The sequence below is a fragment of the Bombina bombina genome, chromosome 2, assembly GCF_027579735.1.
Source record: "Bombina bombina isolate aBomBom1 chromosome 2, aBomBom1.pri, whole genome shotgun sequence".
Taxonomy (NCBI): domain Eukaryota; kingdom Metazoa; phylum Chordata; class Amphibia; order Anura; family Bombinatoridae; genus Bombina; species Bombina bombina.
The window spans coordinates 372,102,709-372,120,505 of NC_069500.1; the positions used below are offsets into that span (position 1 = coordinate 372,102,709).

Consider the following 17,797-nt stretch of genomic DNA (forward strand, 5'->3'; position numbering starts at 1 on the left):
GGATATTTTGTTTGAAGAGTAAAAATCCAAAATGCCTCTTGCCCAAGTAATTTACCCATTCTATCACCTCCCCTGATGTCCCTCCTGATATGATCTATGCCTATGAAGTGAAACAAATGTTTTGTGTGAATTCCATGGTTTCTAAAATGTTTGGCGACTGGTGTTTTTGGTTTCTCCTCTTCTAGGGAGAGGAGATGTTCCCTGATGCGGTCTTTTAAAAGACGGGAAGTGAGTCCTATGTATTGAGCCGAACACTGTAGGCATGTTATAAGGTAGATGACATAGGTGCTTGTGCAATCTATTCGATGTTTGATGCGATAAGTAAGGCCTGTTTGTGAAGATGTGAAATGTTCTGTTTTGTTGGTGTAGTTGCAGCTTTTACAAGTGTGACCACACTTGTAAAAACCATTAGAGATGGACAGCCAATTGGTAGGTGTGCTTGGTCTATTAAAAAAAGTGTTTTTTAATTTTTTCACCTATAGTGGGGGCCTTTTTGGCTACACATCTAATGTTTTTCTTATTAATGTCTTGTAATTGGTTATCACTTTGAAGTATCGGTAAATATTTCAGGACTATGTCACAAATTTTATGGTATTGTTTACTATAGGCGGTTGAGAACACTATGTTTTTAGTCTGTGGGGTGGTTTGGGCAGTCGTATCTTTTTGTTTGTAAAAACCTGCAAGTAGTTTTTTTCTATCCATTTTGCTGACCTTTTGGGCTGTTGATAATAAGAGGTCTTTTTTATAGCCTCTTTCTTGTAGCCTTGTAGTGATAAGGTTAGCTTGGATATTGTATTCTTGAAGTGTGGAGCAATTCCTGCGGGCTCTAATATACTGGCCTTTAGGTATGCCTCTGGTGATATGGCCCACATGACAGGAATCCGCTCTAAGAATAGTATTCCTAGATAAGGATTTTCTGAATATTGTGGTAGTTATATTTTTCTGATTTCCTGCTGTTAATTGGAGATCTAGGTATGAGATGGTGTTATCTATGGCATGGGTAAATTTTAGGTTGAGGTCATTAGTATTTAACCAGTCTAAAAAAGAGACAACACTATTATGGCTGTCCTTATTCCAGATGACCAATAGGTCATCTATAAAACGACCATACACTACTACTCCGTCTTCAAAGGGGAAGCCTTCACAAAATATATGGTTAAGCTCAAACCAGCCCATATATAAATTTGCATAGGCGGGGGCAAATTTTGCCCCCATGGCTGTGCCACATTTCTGTAAGTAGAAACCCCCCCCCCCCCCCCCCCGAAGACGAAGTAGTTATGGGTGAGTAGGAATCTTGTGGTTGAGACTAAGAAGTCAATGTATTCTATGGAGAAATTAGTGTATCTCATGATCATGTTTTTCATGGCCTCTAGTCCCTTGTCGTGGGGTATACTAGAGTATAGGGCTGACACGTCAATGGTCAGCCATTGGTAGTCAGGATACCATTCAACTTTCTCCAATTGTTGGAGTAAGTGGGTGCTGTCTCTTATATAACCCGGAAGTGATGTTACAATGGGTTGTAGAATGGAGTCCAACCAGGCTCCTAGTTTTTCACATAGAGAGCCCATACAAGCCACGATGGGACGTCCTGGTGGGCTAGAAAGTGTTTTGTGAATTTTGGGAACAACCCTGAAAGTGGGTATGAGTGGGTCTTCAATGAGAAGACATTCAAAAATGTCACGGGTGATAAAACCCTCTTCCAGTGCTGTATCCAAAAAATCAAAAAGTTCCCTAGTGAACCCAAGTGTGGGGTCTGAGTTTAACTTGATGTATGTGTTGACATCATTCAGATGGGTAGTAACTTCCCTGAGATAATCAGTGGTATTAAGTACCACTACGGCTCCCCCTTTGTCAGCTTGGGTAATCACTATGTTAGGGTTATCTTGTAGTTGTTTCAGAGCCAGTCTCTCTATGCGAGAGATGTTGTTAAATGTGTTGTGTGATTTCTTTGTCTCGTCATATAATTTAAGGATGTCTCTTTGTACTGTTTCTTGGTACATTTCTATGCAGGTACTCCTAGATTGAATAGGGTAAAAATAGGAGTTATCTTTATTAGTCTTACCAGTATGTGCTGGGGTATGTCTCTGATCATTATTCTGTAAAGATATAAGTGAGTTAAAAGTACTTTGATCTTTGTAAGTTAGTCCTATGTTGGAAATGTAGGGGAGGGGGTCTGTGATGATGGGGGGAGTGGAAATTTGATCTGCAGTAGAAAAGTGTTTTTTTAATGTGAATTTGCGTGCTAGTCTGCTCACATCTATCATTGTAGAAAATACATCAAAGTCAGTGCTAGGAGCAAAAGTGAGTCCTTTATTCAAAATCGATATTTGTGCTGGTGATAGAGAATGATCAGATACATTTATGACATTATCTATTTCTTCTTTGTTTTGGAGGCTGCCCTGCTGGGGTATCTGTGCGTCTTTGCAGTACTCTTAGGTGTACTAGTCTGATTTGGTGTTTTGACTAATGTGGCTAGAGCTGGTCTAGCTGTGTTAGTTAATTGTAACTCTGGGGGGGCAGTTTGTTCTAATATTAAAGATTCTTGGCTGGTGTTGGTAGTTACCTGGCTACATTCTGAAGTGCCTGCATCTGTATCTATGCTTGAAAAAGTAACTTTCTTTTTTGTCTGAATGCGATGTTTATTGCCCTTTGTCTTTTTCGATTTACTGCCCCCTGTAGGTCTATGTTGTTGCCATGAGTATACTATATTAAGATCGTAATCTTTTGTGTCTCTGTTGTATTTTGATACTTTCCTATTGGATAAGTCTAGATCTAATTTAGATATAGTTTCCTCCAATTGTGCAGTGTAATCTTTATAGTGAGTTGTGGTTTCAAATGGTTTGATAATGGATGTGGTCTCATTAATTTTTTAACAACAGTTGTTCTCTTTCAGACTTTTTATGTCTCAGTAATTGATTCATTAGAGTCATTGAGCATCTTGTTAGAGTATGATTCCACTCCTCCATAAATTCAGGTTTCTGTTGTGCAAAGGAAGGAAATTTTTTCATACGGAGGCCCCTAGGGACTTTAGCCTCTTTTACATACAGTTCCAAAAACTCAATGTCCCACCACAGATTAGTTTCTTTGTATCTCAATTTTTCCAATTCTGAGAACAAGTGTGGTAAATTATCTTCTCTGGGCTCTAGAGTAGGTGAGCTCCCTCCTTGTAAGGCTGATGTTAGAATGAGGCGACGTTTTTCATCATTTATTACCCCTGTGAGAAGTGTATGTGTAGCCTCATGTAGATCAGCCATATTGGTAATGCCTGTGTCTGTCAAATAGTTCAACCGTAGGGCAGTTAGCTGAGCAATTGGTTAAGAAAAAACAACAACAAGAAATGTGCACAGCCCTAGGTTGTTTAATGGTGCCTGGCTAAATAGGTTTTGTGGAAGTCCTTAAATATAGCTAAATAGCTGTGTATTGCTTAGTGATTTGAGCCTCTCCCCTCTCCGTTGGGTCTGCTAGTAATTCAGTGTGAGCACACTATGAGCAAGGTCTGTGTTAACGAATGCGGTATCAACTCACCAGCAATCGCTCCTTGTCCTCGCGGCAATCCGCGCTGCTCACTGTGTTTTCTGTCCCTTTGAGAATGCAGGCGTCCGATTAGCTGTGTTGTCTGACGTCCTTGGGAAGCGCGGGTGATGCCGCGTCTGACTCCTCCTCTGTGGGTGACGTAGGTGCGGGAAAGTTTCCCGATTGGCAGCAGTAGATGGGACCGCCTCTGTCTTTCTCCGTTGGGACGAGTGTAGTGCTTTGGTGGAAGTAAAAAATGTAGCAAGAGAAAGCAGACCAGGGGTAGATGGAGGCGTGAAAAAACCTCTTAGGATTAGCCAGGGATATGGTACCGTGGGTGTAAGATCCGGTCCTCAGGGCTCGCTAGCCATATATACAAGAACAACAAAGGATTGAAGACAGCTGGATCAATTTCAACCAAGTGGTTTATTCAGGCATAGGTGATTGAACACTCAGTGGTATACAAGGTAAGGTGTCATAGATCTGACGCGTTTCACGCATGTGCAATGCGCTTCATCAGAGATCATATAGGTGTGTTCAACTGGTGAGGTGATATACATTGTGTTAGCCAATCAGGAGCGTTAAAATACATTGAACCAGGTGTTAGTCTTGTCAAGCTTATTTTCTAAGACACATAAATAACAAGTGATGTGATTTATACAGTGAATACAAATAAAGAAAACATTATGTTGTGTTTGCTAAATGCATGCTTATCAGAACCTTTTTGCATAACATTGCTTATCGATTTATAATGATGACGAAAAGGAATTGTATATATACGTAGGTTATGCTAGAAATGTATAAAAAGAACTACCTAATTGTGATGTGGATAAAATAATGGTATAAGGAACACTAAGGGGCCATATAACATGAAAAACTCATGTATATGTTTGACACTTAGGGGAGCACATTAACTGTATAAGAAAATTATAAAAATAAATTTTAAAAAATTAAAAAAAAAAAAAAAAAAAAAAAAGTTTTTTCCATTTATATATATATATATATATATATATATATATATATAACGGGATAGACCAAACTAAAAATTGTGTTGCTGAACAAATGATTATAATGATAAAATTTGGTTACTTTTTTTCTTTTCTTAACTAATCCTCTATACACGCTACACTTTGTACCTATATTAATAATGTTATTTGCTAATCAGCTAGAAGGGTACGATTTGTACTTATGTTAGTAATATTGTTACCCTATCGGCTGGTGTCTAGTAATCTATACATGATTTAGGCAAATCAGTACAGTGTAGCTGGATAGATAAGGGAATAAAATTCTTTTACGAATTATCTACTTACGATCTACTGTATTGCCCTTCCAAGGAAGATAAATGTATATTCAGATTTACTCAGTGAGTCTGTAGATGAATATCTACTTCCTGTGTTGATTATTACAAAAACCTAGATGGACTGTGTTCATATTCAAACCTAGGTACTGTGACATAGGTCAAGTATGGGTAACCCACTAATTCTGAATTAATAGAAAACTAAATGTGGACATATGTGAAGCAATGGGAGAACTACACTGTCAGCATATATATATGTTGATATCTCAACAATCAATTCTAGGATAAGCAGTAATAGTAGAGAATCAATAAATCACATGAAGATAGAAAAGTGCACAAGACTAGGGTAAACTCATACCAAATTACCCCCAAAAAATGTATAAATACAAATACATGTCTCCGCACTAATAATGAATCTATGTAAAGAAGTTTTGCCCTGTCCCTCTGCAAATACCTAAGTAGACAATAAATATATATGGGCTGAAACAAAGCATTTAGTCTTTTAGCTTTCAAACAGTGCTCAATATTGATTAATAGTGAAAAAGATACCTCACTCTATACAACATGTTTTTAGTTTATTTTTGTGCCTTTTTGCAAGCATTATTACTAATGTTTTTTACTTCTCTTTTTTCTTTAGCACTGAAGAATCATATTCTGTAATTAGTTCTTAGAAACATATCATTACCTTTATTACACTTTATCATAAGAACTACTCAGTTATGCCAATTTTAAATCACCATTTAAAGTCACATTTAATTAACTCACATCACCACCTAAAAGCACATATTTTTGACAAAAGTTTTATACAATCTTAAGCTTGTTATTTTCACTTAATATTCTCAGTGACAAATCAGTTTCTGCTTACACACTATTGGCTAACGCAAGTATTTAACCTGACCACAGGTGAACACCTGTAGATCTCTAATGAAGCGCATGTGAGCATGCGGGAAACGCGTCAGATCCAACCCTGCACACTGTGATTGTGTCTTCTGCTTGTCTGCTCAATAAATTACCCACTTTAGAAAGAGTTCTGCAGTTCCTCGTTTTTCTTCTCCTTAAATAAATAAATATATATATATATCTCAACAATCAATTCTAGGATAAGCACTTATAGAGAATCAATAAATCACATGAATATAGAAAAGTGCTCCCCAAAAAGTGCCCCCCAAAAAGTGCCCCCCAAAAAATGTATGAATACAAATACATGTCTGAGCACTAATAATGAATCTATGTAAAGAAGTTTTGCACTCCAAAATAATTGACATCAAAATATAATAAGTTGGGGGGCGGAGCCAACTGCCATAGAGGACAGACGTGTTTTAGGAGAGCTCCTGAAACCTATTTGCTAATACCCGTATGTTAACAGCTCTACAAAACTTTATATCCTTTCTATCAAGCCTGGGAAATGGAAGAAACTACCATGCACTTTGCTTCTATCCTAAGGGACCTCCTAAACAAAGCAGACACTCATTATAGCAGCATAAGATCTGACATTGAGGCGCTGCGAGGCCAAGATGGCGCTGCTCGCTTATTTAGAAATGATACCCACGTGGCGGACCGCTCGGAAAACCTACTTTCTACACAAGTTCCATCTGAGCCACCACAAACGAAACAGCCCAGACGGGATCCGTCTAGGGAGGTGTCTGGTGCTGGGAGCGGTGATCTGACACCTGCAAACTCAGCTATTCCGGCCCAAGTAAAGCCCGATGGGCCGAGGACAGAGGGATTCCTCAGATTTCCAAGTATGCAGCGCTCACTGGGACTGCCTCGGGACCCCAAGCCGCACCTTCCAACCACTAAAGAGCGATACTTATCGCTAGCCCTGCCGGTCCTAGCTCCGGTGATTGCCGAGAAGCTGGGAGAGGCAGACTACTACTTCGAGCAAGCTGTGGAGAATACACACACTCCATTTAAGATCTCCTGCTCCTACACCGGAGTTCATCTTAGAACCGCCGGGGACATGCAACTAAAAGCTAGCATCCATTATATACTAACTAAGGAGATCCGCTTCAGGTACAATAACTTGCCCTACTTGCTGATATACACAGCTGACTTCATGCGGCCCCAACTTGAAATTCGGTATCATTCTCAAGCCCGCAACAGACAAGGGGTATTTGACCGTACGGAACCTCACTACCGATGCCATTATTTTAGATCCAACCCATACTCTTACGGCTATGGATTCAGCACCTTAAGAGCTGGAATCGGGTAGAGACTAAGTATTATTCCCCCTGCGGCCTCTTGGAAACATGGACACAGAGGCTTATAGACTTTCCCACATCCCAGATTGAACTTTTTGCCCTGGCTTCTCTATGGATAAGTCTGAGACACTGACACTAATGATATATACCAGTGACCATGGTGGGGGCTTCATCCACATGTACAACCCCCTTTTGACAAAGGGCTCTTTTTCCTCTTACCATCTACCATTTATTAAGCTTTATCGCTAGACAACTATAATACATTGAAAACTATGGCATCCTGCATGCAGAGTGAAATTACACTACATGAGAACAGGACATTAACGCTTCTGATTGTTCCTCTTATTGCACACGAAAGCCCAATTAAGTCATGTACTCATTCAAGCTATAACTATTACATGAAGTCCTAAGCTGTGTGAGTGGGGTTTTTGTAATTGTAAGCTCATGTAAATACCGCTCCTAGTTAAGCCTTACTATAAGCTCTGTTATTGGTCCCCCTTATTCCTATTCCTATTTAGCTCTATTTTTAATATATATGCCTCAAATGCTTCTTGAAATTATCTGCTTGATTAGTTAATTCTGTGATAACATACTACAGTTACATATATTTGGAGTGTCATCTAGCCTAGCTATTACCCTTATTATAAACATTGATATATTTGAGGATTAGTTGCCTAGTTAAATCTGTTACTTCAGTACCTATATTACCTAATGCCTTACAATGAAAATGCTAGATACTAATTTATACCAAATCTCTTTAAGTTAAATGTTAGCTTTACACAGAGTTTTTTACAAAAAGGTTGAAATCACTTTGCATAGATCTATCTACAGATAGGCTGTTCACTTAAGGCATGCACTGTTTTATGTTTTCACATCAATTACCCTATTATACCTAAACTCATAGCATGGAACTAATGTGCAAAGTCTCTTTACAGAATCTATGCTTATCCTGTTGTTAATGTGTTTTAGAGCTCCACTTGTTGACATTATCTTTATACATGATGCCTAAATCTGGAGTCTGAGCCTCAAGGGTGTAAATATAAGTTAGTTTAAATGGCCTAGAGACATGAAACATGGGATCATCTTTCATTATATAATCTATTGTTGTAACACCCCTAATCTACTAACTAGATCCTTTGCATATAGCCATGTTAAAACTACTATAGCTTCACTGATAGCTCATAAGCTGTTTTATATATACTTGGGTATACTTTTTTTTTTTGGCTGACACTTAGAACCACTGATATAGAATGGTAAAGGAGGCATTGTTTTTGTATTCCTATTTAGCTCTATTTTTAATATATATGCCTCAAATGCTTCTGGAAATTATCTGCTTGATTAGTTAATTTTATGATAACACACTACAGTTACATATATTTGGAGTGTCACCTAGCCTAGCTATTACCCTTATTATGAACATTGATATATTTGAGGATTAGTTGCCTAGTTAAATCTGTGACTTCAGTACCTATATTACCTAATGCCTTACAATGAAAATGCTAGATACTAATTTATACCAAATCTCTTTAAGTTAAATGTTAGTTTTACATAGAGTTTTTTACAAAAAAGTTGAAATCACTTTGCATAGATCTATCTACAGATAGGCTATTCACTTAAGGCATGCACTGTTTTATGTTTTCACATCAATTACCCTATTATACCTAAACTCATAGCATGGAACTAATGTGCAAAGTCTCTTTACATAATCTATGCTTATCTTGTTGTTAATGTGTTTTAGAGCTCCACTTGTTGACATTATCTTTATACATGATGCCTAAATCTGGAGTCTGAGCCTCAAGGGTGTAAATATAAGTTAGTTTAAATGGCCTAGAGACATGATACATGGGATCATCTTTCATTATATAATCTATTGTTTTAACACCCTAATCTACTAACTAGATCCTTTGCATATAGCCATGTTAAAACTACTATAGCTCCACTGATAGCTCATAAGCTGTTTTATATATACTTGGGTATACTTTTTTTTTTTTTTTTTTAGCTGACACTTAGAACCACTGATATAGAATGGTAAAGGAGGCATTGTTTTTGTATTTCAGGATCCAGCCTTATAGGGTCAGAGTATGTATTAATGACAAAACAATACTGATAGAGCTTGCAATATAAGGTTAACCTTTATATTTACCCCTACTATATATTTGCATAACTATCTATGAATAGATAGTTGACCCTGCTTCATGGCCCATTCAATTCCCTTCATTGGCAAGACTAAAAAACCCCCTCCAAGTTCCCTAAATTATTAGCATATATATATGGCTCCGCCCTCCACCCTTTCCCTTCTATCTATAGCGGTGCTTACCCGCTGAATATCCCCTTCCCCCTTGTTCACACTCTTTTTGAAGCTCCTAAGGAGCTAGACTCCTGACCATCAGATAACTCCTACTTCATATACTCTTGGTCCTTGAGGCCTAAATCCATATTTCTAACTGGTCAGTTATACATGGTATATTATTGAAAAATCGAGGTCTCATTAGCCTTTAGTCAATGTATTATATAGACGCCGAATTGTTTTGGTTTCTTATGTTTGTATCCTATTCTTTTGACAAAAAGGTGTATTGTATATTATTTATGTTTTATGCCAATACCTCAATAAAAAATTATTTTAAAAAAAAATATATATAATAAGTTTAATAAATGAACAAAAATAAATGAAGAAAAAACATCACACACAAATTATATGTGTGTATATATATGCTGAGAAGCTACATTGATGGGCGGAGCCAATGAAGTGATTGACAGGATTTGAATACAAAAATAAATAAAATAAAAAATGCAAATTGTTTATAAAACATGAAAAAAAACATTTTGCAAATTTCATTAATAATAAAATTTACCATCCCTTTAAGCCACAGAGCCCTACGGGCCAGAACAGAAAAGCCTGATGTCTTGGCATTCAACAGAATAATCTGCATGTTTGCATCGCAATTAAACGAATGAGCTACCCCTCAAGTAGAGTTTCCACCTCGATCATCTCCAATAGTGTCACACCAATAGGTAGTGGATCCAGCCACCACAGCAACCTCCACTGCAGGTTGAAATAAAAACCCTGTGTGCTGAAAAATCTTTCTCAGAGTTTCTAATCTCTTATCCATGGGCTCCTTAAACGATTAACTATCCTCAAGCGGGATAGTGGGGGCTTAGCAAGCATGGAGATAGCTCCATCCACCTTAGGGACAGATCCCCACAACTCTAATTTGGAGACAGGAATCAGGAACAATTTATTAAACGAAGAAGGGGAAAACGAGGATCCTAGACTTTCCCATTCATTCTTAATAATATTTGCCATCTTAACGGGAACTGGGAAAGTTTTTGGCACTACCCTGTCCTCAAACTTTATTAAGCTTAGGAATAGAAGCTTCCTCTGGCAATTTTGGTTCCGGAACCTCTAACGTAGCCAACACTTCTTTTAAAAGAAAGCGTAAGTGCTCTATTCTAAATCTAAAGTCAGGTTCCTCCGCAGCCGGAGGCTTAGAGGCAGCCGATTCCGACCCAGAAAGAGCCTCCTCTGAAGTATCAGAGGCTTTTTCATCAGCGGAAAATCTATTGTCAGATAAATCCAGCAAGTTGTAGATGACCATGGGAAGGATAGCAGTATTTAACCTTTCGCTGGCGCTTAGCAGGGCGAGGTAAAGCACTAAAGGCCGCAGACACTGTAGTTTGAAACTGTTCAGAAAAGTCTGGCGGTAAGAGGGCCCCTCCCGAAGGAGGAATAGTTGTGCAATGGGGATTTGCATGTCTAATCAGAGATGATTGCAGGGAACACTCCTTGCGGGACAGAGACCCCCTCAGAGGTGGACGGCTCAGTTCTACTAAACATCTTAGTCTTTTTAGATATAACTACTTTATCAAGACATGTGGAACATAGTTGAGCAGGCAGGTATACCGTAGCCTCCTCACAATAAAAACAGGTATTAGCTCTTGGTAAAGTAGGAGTACTCTCCAACACATCAGAGTCCTCTATATCTTGCATTTTTAAAATGGACAATATCAAAAGTAAATGGCACCTTTATACTCCAAAGACAGGGGCACTCACCACCTCCGATAACCCAGGCCCAAAGAGAAACCGCTTCTTCTCCTGTAAACACTGTCAGGAAAAAGGAAGTTAATGAGGCCACACCCAGTCACATGGAGTGCCATGCAGGACCAGCACCTGCTGGAGAAAGAAAAGCACGCCAAACTGACAGGCTGTGCAGTTATTAAAAACGCAAGTAAAACCTGAATGTTCCCACATCTGCCAGAGCCTCATCTCACATGTCGCAGCATAAAACATCATAAAGCAAATCATGTATAAATCCCCCGTTCAAAAAACCCCTTCCAGAGATATTAACCCTTGATTCCATACAGATAAAGTTGTCACACTTTAACCATGTCTTCTTACGGTATCATAAGATATAAAATGAAACGATCTTACTGGAATCATCACCGTGAAACAGATACAGCTTCTCAAGTTTGACAGTCTTGTAGCATCACACCCGACATGGACTTGAGTGATAGAAGCAGGCAGTGAAACTCGTCGACACCGATTGCTTAGGAGTTGTTAATACGAGTCTGGATGGATTCGCAGAAAGACTCTCCCTGCATCTCCAGACCTTAACATTGGTCAATGCTTTCACCGAGAGGCTAACAAGACTACTTAAAACTCCAGTCCCATAGCGAAGAGTACTACCCTCCATAAGAGACTACTCTGAATCTTACAACACTTCTCTGCCACCCTCCTGTGACGAAAGGAAAAGAATGACGGGGGGGGATGAGGGAAGTGGGGGAGGTATTCAAGCTTTTGGCTGGGGTGTCTTTTGCCTCCTCCTGGTGGCCAGGTTCTGTATTACCACAAGTAAGGAATGAAGCTGTGGACTCTCCTCATATTCAGATGGAAATATATATATATATATATTTTTTTTTTTTTTTTTTTTTTTAAATTAGTGGTGGGTGGATGGAAAAATTTGCAAATAAGCCAAGTGTTAAAGTGATGAGAGTACTCAGACACTTTCTCAATAGGAAAATATTTTCCTGACTAATAATATTGGTGCAGACCCATTTAAACGCTATTAACAACAATAGTAAAGAAGAAAAATGGCATAAAATCATGACATTTGTAAAGACTGGGAATACAGCACTCTTTTAGAAAAAACAAAACACTTGTAGAAATTTACTAATGAAAAAGTGGTTTATTGTGCAGCCCACAGGCCCAGACCAGGCCAGACCCAACTCGGCAAAAAGTATAAAAATAAAAAACCAAAACAAAATATAGTGACATTTATCAAAAACTAAATCAAAAGTAATTAGCAATTGATATGGATAAAGGGCCGGCCCATGTACAAACCATGCAGAATTGGCTAGAAACAGTAGTTATTATGACTAAATCAAGTGCTGCAAAGGGGAAGGTTATTCACTGATGTACATCAGACCTGAAAGGGGTTTAGTGAAAACTGAGACATTCAAAGAGTGAATACCTAACATTCCCAAATGCAATCCTTGTCATACATAATACATAAGTGCAAACATCCAGCTTTAGCCATGACAGAGTAAAGGGTATACAGCACAGAAATGACTATCACATGTGATTTATAATCAAGCACAAAGAACGGGATTATGTTCCTTTTAGAGACTTATAACGTTAGGCAGTCCCCAGTCTGATGCAAATAAAGCTGGTGCAAAGTCCCAAGGTAGAGAGCAATTGGTTAAAAGTAACGGTTGCCGTCAGTGTGCAGGTGTAAACACATAATGGGGAAGACAGTTAGTTTGTAAATAAAGTCACACGGCCAGTATGATAACATGCATGTGTTAGTGCAGCAACAAGTATCGGATGATACAAAGCAAGCAAGCCAAGCTGAAATGAGAGTAGTAGGGATGCAGGAGGATACAAACTTTTCAAAACAGTACCCCTCTGTCAACTGCACCCTTCCACTAAGGTCATCATGGAAACCTGTAACCTTTTCAAATCTTCCGAACACTTTAAACGTCAATCTTGGGGCGATCAACATTCATCCGCTGTTTTCCAAGTGTTTTCAATTTTACCTTTGTAACATGCTCATCTACCTTCCATTTGGGGCCCCATAGCACATAGGTGATAGCCAAAGCTTGAAATCTCTGTCGCGCTGCAAGATTCTATTTATTTACAAACTAACTGTCTTCCCCATTATGTGTTTACACCTGCACACTGACGGCAACCGTTACCTTTAACCAATTGCTCTCTACCTTGGGACTTTGCACCAGCTTTATTTGCATCAGACTGGGGACTGCCTAACGTTATAAGTCTCTAAAAGGAACATAATCCCGTTCTTTGTGCTTGATTATAAATCACATGTGATAGTCATTTCTGTGCTGTATACCCTTTACTCTGTCATGGCTAAAGCTGGATGTTTGCACTTATGTATTATGTATGACAAGGATTGCATTTGGGAATGTTAGGTATTCACTCTTTGAATGTCTCAGTTTTCACTAAACCCCTTTCAGGTCTGATGTACATCAGTGAATAACCTTCCCCTTTGCAGCACTTGATTTAGTCATAATAACCACTGTTTCTAGCCAATTCTGCATGGTTTGTACATGGGCCGGCCCTTTATCCATATCAATTGCTAATTACTTTTGATTTAGTTCTTGATAAATGTCACTATATTTTGTTTTGGTTTTTTATTTTTATGCTTTTTGCCGAGTTGGGTCTGGCCTGGTCTGGGCCTGTGGGCTGCACAATAAACCACTTTTTCATTAGTAAATTTCTACAAGTGTTTTGTTTTTTCTAAAAGAGTGCTGTATTCCCAGTCTTTACAAATGTCATGATTGTATGCCATTTTTCGTCTTTACTATTGTAATATATATATGTATACTACTACACTGTGTAAACTTATGAATGAGGCCATGGGTATAATAAGGTTAAATAGAGGTTAAATAGAGCAAAAAGGCAGACTTTGTGATAAACCACGCTGCTATATTTGCATGAACTGCTACATTCTGCCTTTTGCTCTATTGCTTGCAAATTATTATACCCATGGCCTCCATCATAAGTTTACACAGCACATGATTCTTATAAGCCGATGGGATTGGCCATTTAGTCCTGTTTATGGACGGTCATATATTTTTTGCTCCTTAGTAACTGGGGACGCACAGTATGTTCTTTAGAGCTGCAACAACTAATCGTCATAATCGATAATAATCGATTATGAAAATAGTTGTCAACGAATCTAATAATCGATTAGTTGGTTTGCAATTAGTTGGTCTGTGCACAACACCAGCTGCTTCACTCCAATGAACTCCTGCATATGGTATTGTGTTTTATGGTTATGTCCTTAGCCTAAAGGACGTCTACAGACGTCTACTTTTCACTTTTTCAGGACAGTATACGTTTACAACTACCCCTGGCTTATGTGCAACCCAGATATAATAGTCATCATTTGGATTGTTTATATTAAATCAGGTGATTTGGAACTATGCTTTTCATGATATAGTGCCAAGCTTGTTGTTTACACCTTGACCCTAGATTGATGGGAGTTATTTAAATTGATGTGCACAATTATCTGTTTGCACAATTATTAGCGTATTGCTTGCTATTGCTGATTATATGTACTGTATAAATAAATGTGTAAGGCTTTGTCCTGTTATTGATATACAGTCCTTAGCGCGTTTGATTTGTTTTTTATAGTTTTTTTTATATTTTTAATATATTGTAATAATATGTACCAGATTCAACCTATATGTATATATCTGTTATTTTTAGAGCGGACTAGATATTTTCTCTAAACTTATAGCTGGTTATTTACCATTGCATATAGATATTCAAGATATTTTTTGTGTAAGAATGAAGTCAAGGGTTACTTTATTGAGAGGCCCCTTGCCAAGGTGAAAACCCCTTTGCATTGGTTAAGAGCTAACAAAGATAAATATCCCACTTTGGTGAAATTGGCAAAACCCTACTTATACATCTCAAGCACCTCAACACCATCTTAGTGCCTTTTCTCTGCTGCAGGAAATATAGCTGCAAACAGAACCAGCCTTAGCCAGAAGCATGTGGTCATGTTGAGATTTTTGCATTTCAATGCAAAGTTTCTGAAAGAGTGAATAACAGAATGCTATAAACAGTGATAGTCTACTTGTTTCTAGTTCTACCTATTTTCAAACAGTTTGTGGCTTTGTTTTGCCTAATTATAAAAATCTGTTCTGCTGCTTAAAAATTGGACAAACAGTTGTGTTAATGTAAAGTTTTAGTCTGAAGTTTATATTTGTAACACTCAGTATGTGGATTTTATTCTTTATTCTTTGATTTTTTTTTTATCCGATTAGTCGATTAATCGAAAAAATAATCGGCCGATTAATCGATTATGAAAATAATCATTAGTTGCAGCCCTAATGTTCTTTATGTATATGTTTGTTTGTTCGTATCTGTGTCTGATTATGGATCAGATTTAGGATGTTTTTTCTGCATTTATTTTTGTTAATTTATTAAACTTATTATACTTTAATGCCAATTATTTTGGAGTGCACATCTTCTTTACATAGATTCATTATTAGTGCGGAGACTTATTTGTGTGTATATATATATATATATATATATATATATATATATATATATATATATATATATATATATATATATATATATATATATATATATCTGACCGCCTGGTACCCCGAATGAGTACCTCCGTCAGAACACTTCCCTTGTCCTGGACATCCCTTTATCCAGAGCAATAGCTCCTGGTATATCTCCCTTTGACCGCAGTCTAAAGTTATATAGGTGAACAGAACTGAGGCAACACTCAGTTGTCTGAACACCAAAATGAACACTTTATTTAAAAGAAGCACACATTTATACACCCTGGCATTCCAGAGTCACAGAGCTTCAGGTTACAGAGGGAATTGGTTAAACAGTAAAGCAAACATATGAATATATCAAACCTCTAACAATTGTCTATTCACTGGTAAAACAGATTAACATATCAAGTTAATTAACTGGAGAAGAAAGTTTAATCAGACAATCTGATTTTGGGCAGTCTAGTTAATCACACAGGAACGCAATCAGTTTACCCAGACAGACTCCTGAGACACAATCAGATCGTAAATGTAAATAAAATACATCTTATTGCAAAATATAAAAACAACTCTTGGTTTATAGAGTCACAATTGCTCCCACAAGGGGCATTCACACCTTGTACCCATCCTGTATTTATGGATACAGGGTGACATGGACATAAGATAGAGTTATGAAAGTACATGGGGTGTCCAGCATATACAATTCCACATTTCCATGCAGAGTCTGGGTATTTATTCCCAGAGACTGCATGGATATATTATTTATTATAGATAAATGTCTCCTTCATAAGGAGGTAAGATGGATTTATAATCTTAAAACCAAATATCCATTAGGCCTCAATGAAAAGAATGACCATGAATGCTTTTTATAGGAATTTTACCTATAAAAGCATATTCAGATTTATACAAAAAATGAGCTGATAAGGTAAGCTCATAGGATTTGAACTCTGATAAGTTTCTAATAACAGTTTAGGATAAACAGTAAATGTAGTAGACTGGATGTGCCCTTTTAAAGAAGTTAAAACACAAAATCAATATCAGGATGATAAATAAACACTAAATTGAGGATTTATAGACCTCAAATAAATGAAGTAAAAATTGGGATCTGAGAAGGTGTACGCAAAAATGCCGGGGCTTGGAAATTTGGGGCAAAAGAATATGTGCATATCCGTTAAGGAAATAAAGTAGAGAGAACAGTACTATATGACCTTAAAGATTAAGTAAATTATTGTTTAGAAATAAGTAGCATGGAGAGTGAAAGGTAAACTTGAATATTGAAAATGCTAAATGTTAAGGTTAAGCACGTAAGTAATAAAAGGGTTTATGTAGGAACTATCCCTTTATTGGATCTCAATTAAAGGGACAGTCTAGTCAAAATTAAACTTTAATGATTCAGATTGGGCATGCAATTTTAAACAACTTTCCAATTTACTTCTATTATCTAATTTGCTCAATTCTTTAGATATCCTTTGTTGAAGAAATAGCAATGCACATGTGTGAGCCAATCACACAAGGCCTCTATGTGCAGCAACCAATCAGCAGCTACTGAGCATATCTAGATAGGCTTTTCAGCAAGTGATATCAAGAGAATGAAGCAAATTAGATAATAGAAGTAAATTAGAAAGTTGTTTAAAATGACATGCTCTTTCTAAATCACGAAAGAAAAAAATTGGGTTTCATATCCCTTTAAGTGGGAAGGGCTTTAACCATACAAACGTCTGCTTGCTATGGTTACGGAAGTTACGTAACGCAACCTTATTGGGGGAGGAGACACTTCCGGACGCGATCGGCAGCGCCACTCAACACTATTCAATGTTTGTATTTAAGGAGGGTAAGTTTGTTCACTTTTGGTGGTATGTTTATTTGACAAAGGGGGAGACCCCGAAATGTTATATTTGCATTAAATTGTCTTTCGTAAGACCCAGTGAGTGCCCTCTATTTTTCTGATGCTATATATATATATATATATATATATATATATATATATATATATATATATATATATATATATATATATATATATATATATATATATATATATATATATATATATATATATATACACATATACATATACACACACATACATACATGCACACACATCTATACACACACATACATTTATCTATCTATTAGAATTTGTTCATATATGGGTAATTACCTACGTTGAAAATGTAGACTGTACAGTGGAACAAAATACAATAAATACAAAAATAAAATCATAGCAAAAGAATAAAAAGGTTTA

The 17,797-nt window shown here is 37.2% G+C and overlaps 1 protein-coding gene across 3 annotated transcripts in view; it reads right to left on the reverse strand.

Annotated features, from left to right (window-relative positions):
• The window catches only part of SCARB1 (scavenger receptor class B member 1), a 629,187-nt gene that overhangs the window by 223,342 nt on the left and 388,048 nt on the right, over nucleotides 1–17,797 (reverse strand). The gene's annotated exons all lie outside the window — the stretch shown is intronic.